Raw genomic sequence first — 15,122 nt, forward strand, 5'->3', positions numbered from 1 at the left:
GCGCCGAAAGGTGTATGAATTGGGTGAAAGGATATCTGCCACAAATCTTACCCATTGCCTGCAGTAATATGGACACTATGCACAACTCACCCGAGGTCTCCATACCTCCCCAAGGACTTCAAACAACAATCCCCTATATTGATGTCCTGTGTGACATTGTTGCGCGCAGTTGCTGGGGCAGAGTCTGTTGCACTGCCTTCTACTCGCTGACAAAGCGGCTGCCTAGTAGATAGACTTGTGCTCATGGGATCCCCGTGAGTGTCCACTGCTGCTGATAGACGCTACCTTGCTGCGAACCCTGGCCAAACCAGGTGGAGCCGACGCCACCTATGCTGGTGGCAGATATTCACCACATTATATCACCGTGCTGCGCTACTTTAGGGCTTCACACCCATTGTTTTCCGATATACACACGAGGCCTGCTCGTGTCCCCACCTCGCCCACCCCAAGGTCTAGAGGTGTCGGGTGTGGTGAGACCTCGGGACCACCTGGACAGAGACACCTACTTCCTCTGGCTGGACCCCTGTTGGATAGGTACACAACCTCACCTGTCATGCTTGCCTTGGGGATAAGTCCTTCAAGTGCACAGGACACGTGCTGTGCTCATCGCTGCCCGATGGAAAAACACGATGCCAAGCAATCCAAACTCTCGTTTCAGTGCAGACCCACACTTGTCAGGTGGAACAAACCCACGATCCTGAAAGTAATACCACACAGCTGGAGTAGAGTGATAAAAAAAAGATGAGGATATCAGTACAATATTACTGTATGTTAAATCTAGCCTGAAGACCATTAACTCCAAACTGGATCTCCTCATGGCTCATCTGGACCAAGTTAAATAGCGAGTGGATAAACATGAGACGAGACTAGATCACCTGAAGACCAGAGTCACAGATGCAGATGACATGCAGGCCAAAGCTAAACAGCATCTGCTATGGATGGACAAAGTATTGGAGGTCATAAGAGCCAAGAACGAGGGCCTGGAGGCCCGCGCTCTAGGCGTAATCTCCATAGTACAGGGATTCGAGAACCACAGCCATTTTAAGGATGGAAGGCTATGTCATGACTCTACTCCATGAGCTCTCTGGTGCTGATCTATCTGAAGTCTTCATTGTGGAGAGGGCCCACCGTTCTCTTGGCCCCAGGCCACTGCAAGAGCACTGGTCCGTCCCACAGTGGGTCGCCTACTGAACTATCGTGATCGGGACATAATTCCAATAACAGGCTAGGGAGCGTGGGGATATCCAGCATCAGGACAACAACATCTCCTTCTATCCAGACTTCACTATTGTGGTGCAGGCAGCTCGAAGATAATTTATACTTGCCAAGAGAGTCCTCTAGCAGACCAGCGTGCCATATGCCCACCTCTACCCGGCCAAACTGCAAAATCCTTACAAGTGCAAGATGCATTTCTTCACAGAGCCCAAGGCTGTACTGAAATTCACCCAAAAAAATCAGCAAGACAAGACGTTCCCCTCAGGCCTCAAGGGTGCCCAGCTAAGTGACAACAACTGATGTCCTCAGGACACCCCGCGCCGCACGGCCCTCCAGCTGTGTGTGTGTGACCCCTCGCTGCTGCTCTTTGTGCCGATTCTGCCGTTTTTTCTCCCTGTTAATTGCCTTGCTGCTGTTGCTGTTCCCTGCTGTTTATTTGTAATTTTTTGTACCTCTGTGTTTAGGTTCTGTGCCTCCCCTGGTGTAACCTCCGCTCCCCGCCGCCGTGATATCGCGGCCCCGCCCCCTTTTCTTCCGTATACTCCCCGCTCCCGCCTCCCAGCTGCTCCTCCCTCCCACTTCGCCTTAAATGGAGACCACGCGGACGCGCCGATTGTGCGCCGAAGGCGCGCCAAAGGCAAGCCCGTCTACGCCCGTCCACGCCTGGACCACGCCCAGCGCCAGAACCCCTGGCCCCCACAGATGCCAGCCCACCCACCGGACCTACGACACCGCCACACTCAACGCACTCAACACCGACCTGATCCCCGGCTGCTACCGAGCCACCCCAAGACGCACCCACGGACCCTTCACCTGCCAATCCTGCAAATTCTCCTGCATCCGGACCTGCAACACACCCGCCAAGCCGAGCACCAGCAGCAACCACCTGAAGTGCATCCTGCTCAACACCCGCTCCGTCCACAGACACGCCGTGGAACTCTGGAACCTGCTCGACACCACATCTCCAGACGTCGCCTTCCTCACGGAAACATGGATGAATGCCTCCTCAGCGCCAGACATCGCCATCGCCATCCCGGACGGATACAAGATCACCCGGAGGCACCGCATCAACCAGACAGGAGGAGGCATCACCATCGTCCACAAGAACACCATCCGCATCACGACCAACTCCGATGACACCCTCGCAGCCGCCGAACATCTTCACTTCCAGATTCACACCGATCCCAAAACGACCCTCAGAGGCACCCTCATCTACAGACCCCCAGGACCTTGCACACAATTCAGCGAAGACATCGCAGACTTCATCAGCCCACACGCCCTCCCCTCCGCTGACTACATCCTCCTAGGGGACCTCACCTTCCACCTGGAGAACAACAATGACGGCAACACCACCACCCTGCTGGACAACCTCGCCAACCTCGGACTCAAGCAACTGGTGAACACCCCCACCCACTACGCCGGACACACGCTTGACCCAGTCTTCTCCTCCAGCAAGTACATCTCCTTCAGCCACTCCACCGGACTCCACTGGACAGACCACAGCTGCGTCCACTTCAGCTTCAGAAAGACCACGACTCACCACCATCCGCAACAGGCTCCCCGCAGGAGCTGGAACAAGATCACCCCCGACCAGCTCACCACATTCCTGAACCAGAACCCTCCCGCCAGCTCAACGGACGCCAACCAAGCAGCCATCAACCTCACACAGTGGCTCACCAACTGCGCTGATGACCTCGCACCTCTGAAGAACCATCCCAGCAGGCCCGGCAGCAAGAAAGCCCCCTGGTTCGACGACGATCTCAAGAACTCCAAGAAGAACTGCCGCACCCTCGAGAAAGCCTGGTGCAAAGACCCAACTACGGACAACATGACCGCCCTCAAGCACGCCTCCCGCAAACACCACCAGCTGATACACACCACCAAGAAGACAGCATTCAAAGAACGACTAGACAACAACGCACACAACAGCAAGGAACTCTTCAGCATCGTCAAAGAGCTCTCCAACCCCAGCGCCGGAAACAACGACATCACTCCCTCACAAGACCTCTGCGACTCACTCGCCACGTTCTTCCACAGCAAGATCGCCAACATACACAACAGCTTCGATGCACAGACCACGCACCCAACCACCGAACCGACGCCCCCCACCACCACCCTCCGCGCCTGGACCCCGGTCAGCGCCGAAGACACCATCTACACGATGAACACCATCCACTCCAGATCACCATCCGACCCTTGCCCCCACCACATCTTCAACAAGGCCGACTCCGTCATCGCACCCCAGCTCCGGGACATCATCAACTGCTCCTTTAACACCGCCACCTTCCCGGAGAGCTGGAAGCATGCCAAACTCAGTGCCCTCCTGAAGAAACCTTCAGCAGACCCTACCGACCTCAAGAACTACCGCCCCATCTCGCTCCTCCCTTTTCCTGCCAAAGTCATCGAGAAGACCGTCAACAGACAGCTGGCCACCTTCCTCGAGACGAATGGATCCCTCGACCTCTCACAGTCCGGCTTCCGAGCCAACCACAGCACCGAGACCGCTCTCATCGCAGCCACTGACGACATCCGAGCCCTGCTCGACAACGGGGAAACAGCGGCCCTCATCCTCCTAGACCTCTCCGCAGCATTCAATACTGTCTGCCACCGCACCCTAGTGCAGCGCCTCAGCAACATCGGAATCCACGAGAAGGCACTAGAGTGGATCACCTCGTTCCTTGCCGGACGAACCCAGAGAGTCCGCCTCCCTCCGGTCAGATCCGAGGCCACCGAAGTCATCTGCGGCGTTCCTCAGGGATCGTCACTCAGCCCCACCCTCTTGAACGTCTACATGAGCCCCCTCGCAGCCATCGCACACCAACACAACCTCAACATCATCTCCTACGCCGACGACACCCAGCTGATCCTCTCCCTCACCAACGACCCAGCCACCGCCAGAACCAACCTACACGAAGGGATGAAAGACGTAGCAGAATGGATGATGAACAGCCGCCTGAAACTGAACTCGGACATGACGGAAGTCCTCATCCTTGGCTCATCACCCTCTGCCTGGGACGACTCCTGGTGGCCCCCTGCCCTGGGCAGCGCGCCCAAACCAACATAGCACGCACGTAACCTGGGCTTCATCCTGGACTCCTCCCTCTCAATGACCGGACAAGTCAACGCCGTATCATCTTCATGTTTCAACATCCTACGCATGCTCCGAAAGATCTTCCGATGGATCCCCACCGAAACCAGGAAGACGGTCACCCAGGCCCTCGTCACCAGCCGACTGGACTACGGAAACACCCTCTACACCGGAACCACAGCCAAACTACAGAAAAGACTCCAACGCATCCAGAACGCCTCCGCACGACTCATCCTGGACATCCCCCGACACAGCCACATCTCCGGAGACCTGCACTGGCTCCCCGTCAGCAAGAGAATCACGTTCCGACTCCTCACCCACGCACACAAGGCCCTCAACAACCTGGGCCCCAGGTACCTCAACGACCGCCTGACCTTCTACACTCCCACTCGCCAGCTATGATCAACCAGCCACGCCCTCGCTGTCGTTCCACGCATCCGAAGAGCCACCATGGGAGGAAGATCCTTCTCCTACCTGGCAGCCATGTCTTGGAACTCTCTCCCCATCCACCTCCGTCTGACCCAAGACCATCTCTCCTTCAGGAAGCAACTCAAGACCTGGCTGTTCGAGCAGTAGCGGACCCCCCCTCCCCCAAGCGCCTTGAGACCCTCTGGGTGAGTAGCGCGCTATACAAATTTCTTGATTGATTGTACCACAAGATATTCTAGTATGTACATGGAACCGCTGGCAGATAGGCTATGACAGCAATGATGCCGATAGGGGCAAAGGTTTCATTTCTCTGGGATTGGTTGTGGCAATCTACGCAAAAATGCATGAACTGTAGACATTGTAACAACGTAATGGTTGGCAATAAGTTCATTCACCCTACTGAAGGGCACACCATTGAGCTAAAACATTCCAGTACATGTGATTCGTCAAACGTTGTGTATGCATAGAAATGCCCTTGTGGAAAAATATACGTTGGGAAAACAGAACGCAAAATCAAAATACGTGTAGGAGAACATAAGAGCAACATCAGAAACCATAACATGAAATCTACTGTAGCGTCACACTGGCTAGAGGCCAGACATAATATAGCTCAACTGCGCTTCACCATTCTGGAAGCATTAAAACCGAGAAATTACATTGATCCGTCTAAAGCCTTAGCGAGATCTTAATTCTTCTGAACAAAAAAACTGCATGCCCTACAGCCACAAGGGATGAACGATAGAATTGAATATAATTGTTTTCTATAGCACATAGTCATGATGATTTATTGATCACATATATTTAGAGGATGTGCTGTAAAATGTTAAATATTATAATATGTGGATATCAAATGAATAATGATGATAATGCCAAACATTATTCATCTACTTCTAATTGTGCTTTTTCTTGTATGCTTTTGAATTAAGATTATGGTTATAATTATATTTCTTCGTTCTTTAAAAAAAACACACATCTTTATGATAACCCCACACTCCTTTAACTTATTTAACTTTATTGTACCACACTCAATAACAATCACTGCATGTCTCTTCAATACGGCCCAGCTACACAATCACTATTAACTCAGGCACCTTTAAGATGCCTTACGTTAGACGTCGCACGTAATGATAAAACACTCACACTGCTGCGCGGCATCCCGTACGAGCCGCAAGCGATAGACAATTCGCCGGAGAACTTCTTCGCAAGTTAAAACTATTTTAACTTATCGTGTAGCAAATTAAAGCATGCGTAACCACTCGTACACTAGAACTATAGAGTGGAGTTGAGTTTGAGACAGCATAAATATAAGAGTTTGACCCTACTCTTATAGCTTTCATGTCTTGAATTTTCACGAAAAGAACTCGAGTCACTGTAAATTCTTTTACATTTTCGTTTTCTCACATTTATGTTTTATCACGACGATATTATTTCCTTCTCAATTGAAAGACAATTTTTAAAGTCTGGGTGAAGTTTCCTATATAACATTCATGCACTGGCCACGCTCACTTTTAACTTTAAGGCTTTGGGTACTATTCTAATTCACATAATTAATTGAACAGCCCACACTGAAAGGCCTCCCGTTTCTGTTTTTTGCAGCAACAAGATATGACCCCTGACAAAGGGTCGATGTATGACCCAAAATGCATTGGGTTCTTGCTGAATGTCAACTATTGGTGAAAGTATTATATTGAATCGTGCATGATGATTAATGCACTTCATGAATAAAGACTATTTATAACAGAATGAACTTCTGGCTAGAAGTTTGAATCACGCAACAAAATATTAAGATTAATACCCCACGGTATAGAGATTAGTGCTCCCACCAGCACGAAGAGACTTCTCTTCTTGCATGTATATTAAGCAATCAACATTACCCTTTATATATGCGACCCACAGATGAATCTGGCTCCATTGAGGCGGGAGGTTGTGCATTTCGGGGGGGGGGGGAACACTCCGGCATCCATGTAGATTGGTCCAAGTCTGTCCCGTTCCCCCCCACGACTGCCATAGCGCCCTTCACCATCGAATACCTGCTGAAATAGGCAACAGACCCAATTAAATATCTAGAAATATGGCTCAGCAGGGACCCGGAGGAGCTCTGGCGAGTCAACTTTGGGCGTGCGATCGACTGGCTGGAGTTCCATATCTAGGCGTGGATCCGACTTCCAATGTCTCTAGTGGGTCACATAGCCATTGCGAAAATGATTATACTCCCCAAGTTTCTCTATCTTTTTGTTAATGTTCCACTCCCCTCATGTCACAGTTCTACAGCCTACGGTCCAACATGATTATGTTAGCCTAGGCAGATGAACAGCTGCAAGCCTCTTGCGAACTCCTCGCCCTGCCACGTTAGCAGGGTGGGATGGGCGCACCGGACATGCAATTATATGCACTATGCTCAGAGGCCCAATTATTACACCACTGGCTTCATACCACCCAATTCCAGCCAAGAGTGCGACCAAGTCTCCCCTTGGTCACTTACGACAGCACTGTTCCAACCCTTAAGGCACCCAAGGCCAAAATTAACACAGTAGACTGTTTGCAGTGGGATTGGGACAGACTTAGGAGGTGGGCTGGTCTCAATACATAATACGCTCCTTCCATCCATCTTGCCGATAATACCATGTTACAAGATAAAGGTGCAATTAAGCGTGCAAATGCCCAAGGCATAAGCGCCTTCTCAAACCTAAACCCTGATGATCAGTTTATCCCACCATTTGAGGGTACAACTTCATACACCCTTACACCTTTGGATACACCATTATATTTTCAAATCCATGCTACCTGCCCGGTGGTACATAGTACCTTCCCTGCCCTGTTCTCAGCCTTCCTGGCACTGGAATATATCCATACCACCACATCACCACAAAAACTGATACACGTCTTTACACCCACACACTGGACACCTCCCCTGCCGCCCTCATGAGAACTTGTGCGGCCTATGACACGGACCTCAACTCTCCCTTGTTGGATAAGCAATGCACCTAGAAATGCTGTCCCCTAACCATCGGTTGAGGCTCATGCATTTTAAATACATGCACCATTTATATCGTACAACACTACATTTACACACAATGGAATAGCTCCCGACTCTCACTGTCTGTGCTGTCATGAGCCACGTGCCACATTTCTCTATTTTGCATGGAATTGCCCTAGAGTGGCAGACTATTGCAGTGAGGTTTGCACAATAATAAATATATCACTAGGTCACCACTCACACTCAACCCCATGACTTGCCTTCTTGGCTACGTGAAGGATATACCAAACACATACCATCGCCTCACGGCAATGTTACTCCTTTTAGCGAAACACAGAGTGGTATTGCACTAGGGCAGAAGTCAGCCCCGACTATCCAGGCATGGTTAAATGATGTATACTTCTGCCAAGAACAACTTTCTACATTCTGGGAACTTATGTCACGGAGTTTTCGGCCTAGAGATATTTAGGTGCCCTTCACTATCTACTTCCGACAGAGAAACACAGATACATCGGCCACTTAGAATACCCAGCCCCAATCATGAACACTTCCCTAGTTGGGACAGAATCGCTAAGACACACCACACACTCCAAGTACCCAGATTTGCGAGCTGCCCTATTGGACATTGTTTTACATTGCCAATATAAGAACACTGTTCTGTTAAAAGGTCTAAGTCTGCTATCACTGTATGCATCCTGTATATATTGTATATGCTGTAATTTATGTTTTTCCAACTGTACCCTACAGCATCATGACTAAAGACATTGTATTGTACTTTTATTTCGAAATGCCAATAAACAGTTTTAAAAAAAAAATTATGGCCAGAACACAATCTGAATTGAAGAAAAAACATGGCAGCAGGCATCTTTCATCAATGTACCCAGGATCTCTAATTACATCACAGTATCCATCAGGATCGCCCAATATTGTTCCTATTTAGGAAAGAGTGGGCTATACACCCCCGTAAAGAACACTACTGTCACTTGTTGACTATCTGCTTGCCTTTGACCTTGTACAGAGCACTGCTGTCTTGCGACTAGGTTTGCTATATACAAATACGACTTCCATGCAAATACATTATTAATGCTTCCGATACTCACCCAAATATCAGTAGAGTTATGGAACATTGATAGCATTACATATACTACCAAGATTTACCAGGGTCCTTAATAATCGGCAAACATATGTAAATAATTGGCAACTAATTATCGACATCCAAGGCAAGAGGATAGTGTGGCAAGTTCCCACTGAAAAAGCCAGTATAGGGTATAAAAGTGTACAATATTGTGAAAGACCTAACTTCAAAGTTTAGCAGCCTTCTAAAAATGTTGCATATTAACCAGTACATCGTTGAATAATCCTTTTCTAATGTCAATGTTTAATTCCTTAGACCATGATAAATTTAAGCTATGTCTGATGTAGGGTTGTCTTGTAATGTATTGAAATATTCAGGAATATTATGAGGTTCCAAAAGTGTTCGTAGTAAGGGATTAATCTCATAGGGCAGTCACCCCTACAATCTAGCTGGATGAAGTTTTTTAGTACTACATATTTAAACCATTTCTCGTTATCAATCTTATATCAAATTCTTAGTTCTTCGAATGAGAGCAACTGGTAAAGGTCAGTCAATTGACCTTACCAAATCACCCCACTATAATCCAAAAACAATATGCTTTTCGGGGAATATTAGCTAAAATGAGAGGATTGTCCCAAATTGGTGAATTATGAGAACTAGTACCCAATCTCTACATTTTTTTCATTACGCAACCAAGCTCTCACCAAACTAAGCATCATTTTCAGCTTGGTTTGTTTAAAGAAGCGAGGATGGCGAAATTTACCAATGGAGCTTAGATGTTCTTTTTCTGATGAGAAAAACAATTTTATAAAGGCGTGTGGATTTTCTATATAAATAAGAATTAATGCTTGGTATATACAACTCCTTAACGATCTCCAATAATAATGTTTAAAATTAGGGAATTTTAACCCACGTTCTACAGTTTAACCATAATTTCTCTTAGGCATGTCATGGTTACCCAGACGGTCAGAAAAAAGATACAATAATATGTTGTAGTTTCTTAAGGAATGATAGAAAAATTGACCATGTTAAGGCCTGAAAAATATACAGATGCACTGAACGGACTGCCATTTTAACTAAATTAATTGACCCAAATAGGAAAATTGGCAAATTATGCCATGCCAGGTCTTTAAATGTTTTTCAGTTTTCAAAACCAAATGCTCAAAGATATCAGCCCAAATGCAGTCACAACTAACCAGAATCTTCATCTCTAAATACTCAATTTTAGTTTTAACTGGGATATCACCTCACATATTATAAACAATATAGGAGAATTAGGACCAGTTTTTGTAACACTTTGCGTCATGATTGCGCCACTTTTTTGAAGCAGCTACAACACAAAATGCTAATCGAGACTTGCAAAGCCATGTAAGTGCTGATTTGCTTTGCCTTGCACGACACTGAAAAAAGAAAACGGAAATGCAATGCCTTGCGCTGCATTTTGTTACACTGCATTAGCTAGGCTTTACACAAGTGGAGCATGGGCGTTCCCATGCATCCACCCATCTATATTGATACAAACCCAGATTTACAAAAGGGAGTAAACCTGGTTTGCACCAAAATAGTGTGCCTACCCACATTCATCTTTTTTAAATATAAAGATTGATCTAGCATTAATATTTATTAAACATAATTAAATTATTGCCAATTCATTTTATACATCACCGTTAATCAGTGGTGTGGAATTTAATAAAGTATCTACTTGCCCATGGGGCAGGTTGCTTCATAGATCTACTTGTCCTGTAACAAAATCCACTTGTCCCTTTGGTGCCATGTAGTGCAGCGACAACTTATGGCAGCAATCTCATTATAAAAGAGCTCTGGTATAGCCTCTCTGATTATGCCAGAGCCCATACCATGGTAGTGTTTGAATACTTCCAATCCCCTTATGTTGTCACATTTCCACAGATCTACATACTGGTGCTGAAGGTAGTGGTAAGCAGTAGTTCCAGGGTTAGAAGGCCCTGCTGAGTCTGTGCAAACCTACTAACTTGCATGTTTTAAGGGTTTTCGACAACTCTTCTCTAATCTTTTCCCATACTGAGAAATGTTGGAAATTTACTCCTGGCAATGGCAGACGTAAACTTTCTTCCAGAGCTGGGAAAAAAGTGGTTAGAGGGAAAGTGAACTTGTAAACATTCAGGTTTTCGCAATGCGCAAATCTACACATGCATATTTGCTCATGCTAAAATGCAGTTCACAAATATTTTCTAGGAGTACTATTTCTTGTCCTACCTCTGTAAATTCTTGGGAATTCACAACAGCCATATAGCTGCACTTAATGCAAGGACATATACTATGGGTGCACTTTTAAGACTTTCTTCAATAATTGAACCCCTAATTTGGTCTGTCATTGACCATGACTGTTTGCATTTATTAAAATTCTGCCTCTCTCTTTGTATCGGTTGGCTTCACATTGAGAGACAGCATTCTGCTCTTTAACAAGGAGCATATCGGCACTCAAAGTAGTTTTGTTCAGTGCCAGTAAAGACGGTGCACTGTGTGCTTTTTGGGACCAAAAACCATTTTTGCTTTTGCCAATGCTGGTTATAAGGGTGAGGGCCCGGTAGCTCCCACACCAATAAGGTTTTACAAAAACCATGCCAAAACAAGTTGCACTTTGACATAACTAAAAAGCTGACCACCAATTTCAGACCTACTGGCTTTGCCAATCCTTTTTTATTTTTGTTTCCCATTATCTTATTGAAACTGGTTACAAAGATTTTCCATTATGAATATGTTTTGGGAAATACCAGCATGTAGCAACACGTTACTAAATGATGCTGCAAAAAAATGGTACCTGAAATTTTACAGGAGTTTGGCAAATCATTTTTTTCCTGCTTTCGTTTTTTAGATGAACAATTTATTTTGAAAGCAAATATTCATCAGTCTTGCTTTCAAGCTTCTGTAAATATTTGCATCAAATCAGAGAGCATTCTGGGAGCCTTATACTAAGACTCATATTGCTTAACTTTGAAAACGTGTGTACACATTTTTAAACTGGAATCACTGTCAGTGGTGCAGTCAGAGCTTACAATGTTTACTTAAGAGTGCTCACCCTAATAATAAGGGCTTTCAATATAGAAGTTCCAAATATTACCCTAATTGCAGATAGTGCCCTTCCCTGATCCTTAATGTGGCACTGCTAACTGGCAGCCAAAGGGTTTGTATTGCAGGGGGTTGGGTCTACATGTCCCAAGGACAAAATGCACATTAAAACTTGTTGCCCTTGACCCCAAACAATATGTCCAGGGCGTCGAGCTATAAGAATTCCACATCTCTGCTGTTAATAATTTAAAATACACAATAATTGTTTTTTTGGTTTACTTTACGTGGGATTTTTTTCTAATTAAACTTCAGATTAAATATTTTATTTAAAATTTAACATTCAAAATGATGTGTTTAATTTAAAATTAAGTTAATAATGCTTTAACATTTTATATGTTATTCTACATTTAAAATAAATATATAAAATGAACTACGTTAATAATTAACAGAAATATTTTTCCAAATCTTTTTTTACACTATAAACAACTTTTAAACGGTCTCTATACTTTACCATAGTGAGATCTCTGCCCTGGTGGTTGTGACCTCCCCATATGTGTGGAAAGTTACGAGTAGTAGCTTTAGACTCATAAATTAGACTCCAGCCCCTGAATTCAGGGGGTAAGGGCAAGTAAATGCACACTTCTGAGTAACTGTACACCTGTAAATGGTTATTAGCCAAAAGTAGTAAACTTACTCAAAAATGTAGGCGTAAACTTAAACTTGAAGGTCCATTCACTTGTAAGTTTGCCTTTCGGAATATGCCCCGTAGCTTTATGAATTGCATTTTGTAGTAAGTAAGTAAGTAAGTAGTATTACAGCAGTATTTCTTTACTTACTACAAAATTCTGTTTGTGAATTGGGCCCTAGGTCTTTGGAAACTTAAACATAACTACAACACAATATGGTAAACTCATCACTTAAATTTCACTTAACCTTAAATGGTATTACCATAATTATACAGTAAACCTGCAGAGACCTAGCCATCGCTATAATCAAACTCTATCTCTAGACATGAAAATTATTATCTTTACACACTATCTTTTTTTGACTTGAACATCCCTATAATAACACATTATCTTTGTGGACACTTGAATACCACTGTTAGTTACTTGCGATCTTTGTTGGACTTGAACAGGATTATTTTCACACACTATCTGTGTGAGGATTCAAACATTCTATACACAGCAACAGTCTAGGAAATTGAGCCTGATTATCTTCTCATACTATCACAGTAGGGAACTGAACACCACTATTATCACACATTATGGGGAGGCTTGAATACATTTGTAATAACTCACTGTATCTGTGGATTCTTTAATATCGCTACCTTTACACACCATCACTATATGGACTTGGCCATGATAATCTCAAACACTCTATAGTAGTGTTCAAGTCCCTACGGAGAATCACCCGCTATGTGGAGGCTTGAGCATGCTTATAATTGCACATTATCTCAGTGGGGACTTGAGCATCATCATACACATCATCTCTGTGCGATCTAGGCAGATACTAACTTTATATGGTACTCCCCGGGAGTCATATTCTATTAGCTACTTTGACATAAATAAAAGCCATTACAATGCGTTATACTTGGCCATATTGCTTGATTCCGTCATTTAATCTATCCATGTGTTTGCAAACATTTTTAGGTCTCCATTAACCCTTTACAAAAGGAAAAAAGACACAGGGGGAAAGCAAAGAGTTCTTCCCATGTTCATGGAGCAGGAATCCGTCCACTGGACCACCAGGGATGTTTCTATTTGTTGTTGGAGGAGCGACCCCTCTGAGCAAGGTCTCTCCCCCAGGGGCATGTGTAGCTATGCAGCCATTTTTTAGGGTGATCAGCACCTCCCCCACCCATGACAGGCGAACCCCAAAAGGCATTTTTGCACATTTTGGGACCGACCATGTGGGCAAGGGTCGCTTCCCACGGGGCAATTGCTTTTTGTTTTTCACCCCCCCCCCCCCCAACCCCTCCACGAACTAGATCCGTTGTTTTTTCAGCCGATCTAGCCCCCACCCTCCCCGGGGCAGCAAAACCAAATAGAAGCCAGAGATTTATTGTGCATAATAATAACGGGGAGTGATCCCTTGGGCAAAGATCGCTTTCCTTTTGAGGGTGAATGTTTTGGCCATTTCTGCCGGCCTGGGGGGCAGATCAGCCTTATACTTTTAAGCCCAAGAAGTCACTAGACTACCAGGGATTTTACTGTATATGCCACCAAATATTTTGGGGAGTGGCCCCTTGAGCAAGGGTCGGTCCCCTTTTTGGTATGAATGCTTTGGCCATTTCTGCCCCCCTTGGAGGCAGATCAGCCTTATATTTTTAGGTCCAAGAAGTCACTAGACCACCAGGAATTTTACTGTATATGCCACCAAATATTTTGGGAAGTGGCCTCTTGAGCAAGGGTTGTTCTTTTTTTGGTGGTGAATGTTTTGGCCATTTCTGTCCCCCTTGGGAGAAGATTGGCCATATATTTGTAGGCCCATCTGCCCCCAAGGGGGGCAAATGCCACTAGACCACCAGGGCTTTTATTGTAAAAGGGGCAAAATGTTTTAGGGAGTGAACATTTTGGCTGTTTCTGCCCTCATTGGGGGAAGATCGGCCCTGTATTTGTAGATCCATGTGTCCCCAAGAGAGGAAGAAGCCACTAGACCATCAGGGAAAGTACGTGTGTGAAATGTAGTTCGGCAAATGGTCTGCATGTTTTGTCATCATTTGTGATCGTAATGTTTTTTTCTCCTTTTTTATGTTTAATGCAAAGATTTTGTTTTACATTGGTATACCTTATGCTTTCGGCACTGGTAGAGCTGTGTAGTTGCAAGTGTTTGGTAAGAAATTTTACTTTTACACTGTTTACTCCAAATGAGTATCAATTACCTGCACAAATATGTTTTTTGGAAATGCTGTAATATTAGCAGCCTATTGTGCTTCTGTTTGAATGTGTGTGAAATACTACTTGAATTTGTGCACAATGTGTTTTGTGTTGCCTTGTGTGTAATTTTCTTTTGTTTTCTTTTCTGGTGTGATATCGTTGGCACTTGCTATATCTGTGCAGAGTAGGTGAAGGTGCGTCAAGCGGTCTCTGGCAAGTAAGTGGAATTGTTTTCCAGTATAAAGGTCTAAGTGTGCTTCGTATTGATTGACTTTACCTTGCAACTGCTATATGCCAGGCGTCTTTCTTTTTGTTTTATAAATCCGCACATCTATTGCTTTTTTTTTTGTTGCTTTTTTTTTTTTAATTTTTTTTACACACTATTGGATATTGTGGACTCTTCTTCTGACCAGG

The 15,122-nt window shown here is 45.1% G+C and overlaps 1 protein-coding gene and 1 long non-coding RNA gene across 4 annotated transcripts in view; one reads left to right on the top strand and one right to left on the bottom strand.

Moving 5' to 3' along the window:
• Positions 1–15,122, bottom strand: part of DMXL2 (Dmx like 2) — a 2,034,639-nt gene that overhangs the window by 2,004,976 nt on the left and 14,541 nt on the right. The gene's annotated exons all lie outside the window — the stretch shown is intronic.
• The window catches only part of LOC146860335 (uncharacterized), a 108,593-nt gene that overhangs the window by 66,645 nt on the left and 26,826 nt on the right, over positions 1–15,122 (top strand). The window contains exon 3 of the long non-coding RNA XR_014978812.1: positions 14,892–14,925. This is a non-coding gene — a long non-coding RNA (uncharacterized LOC146860335). The remainder of the gene's footprint in view (positions 1–14,891; positions 14,926–15,122) is intronic.

The sequence above is a fragment of the Triturus cristatus genome, chromosome 3_1 (genome assembly GCF_964204655.1).
Source record: "Triturus cristatus chromosome 3_1, aTriCri1.1, whole genome shotgun sequence".
Lineage (NCBI taxonomy): Eukaryota > Metazoa > Chordata > Amphibia > Caudata > Salamandridae > Triturus > Triturus cristatus.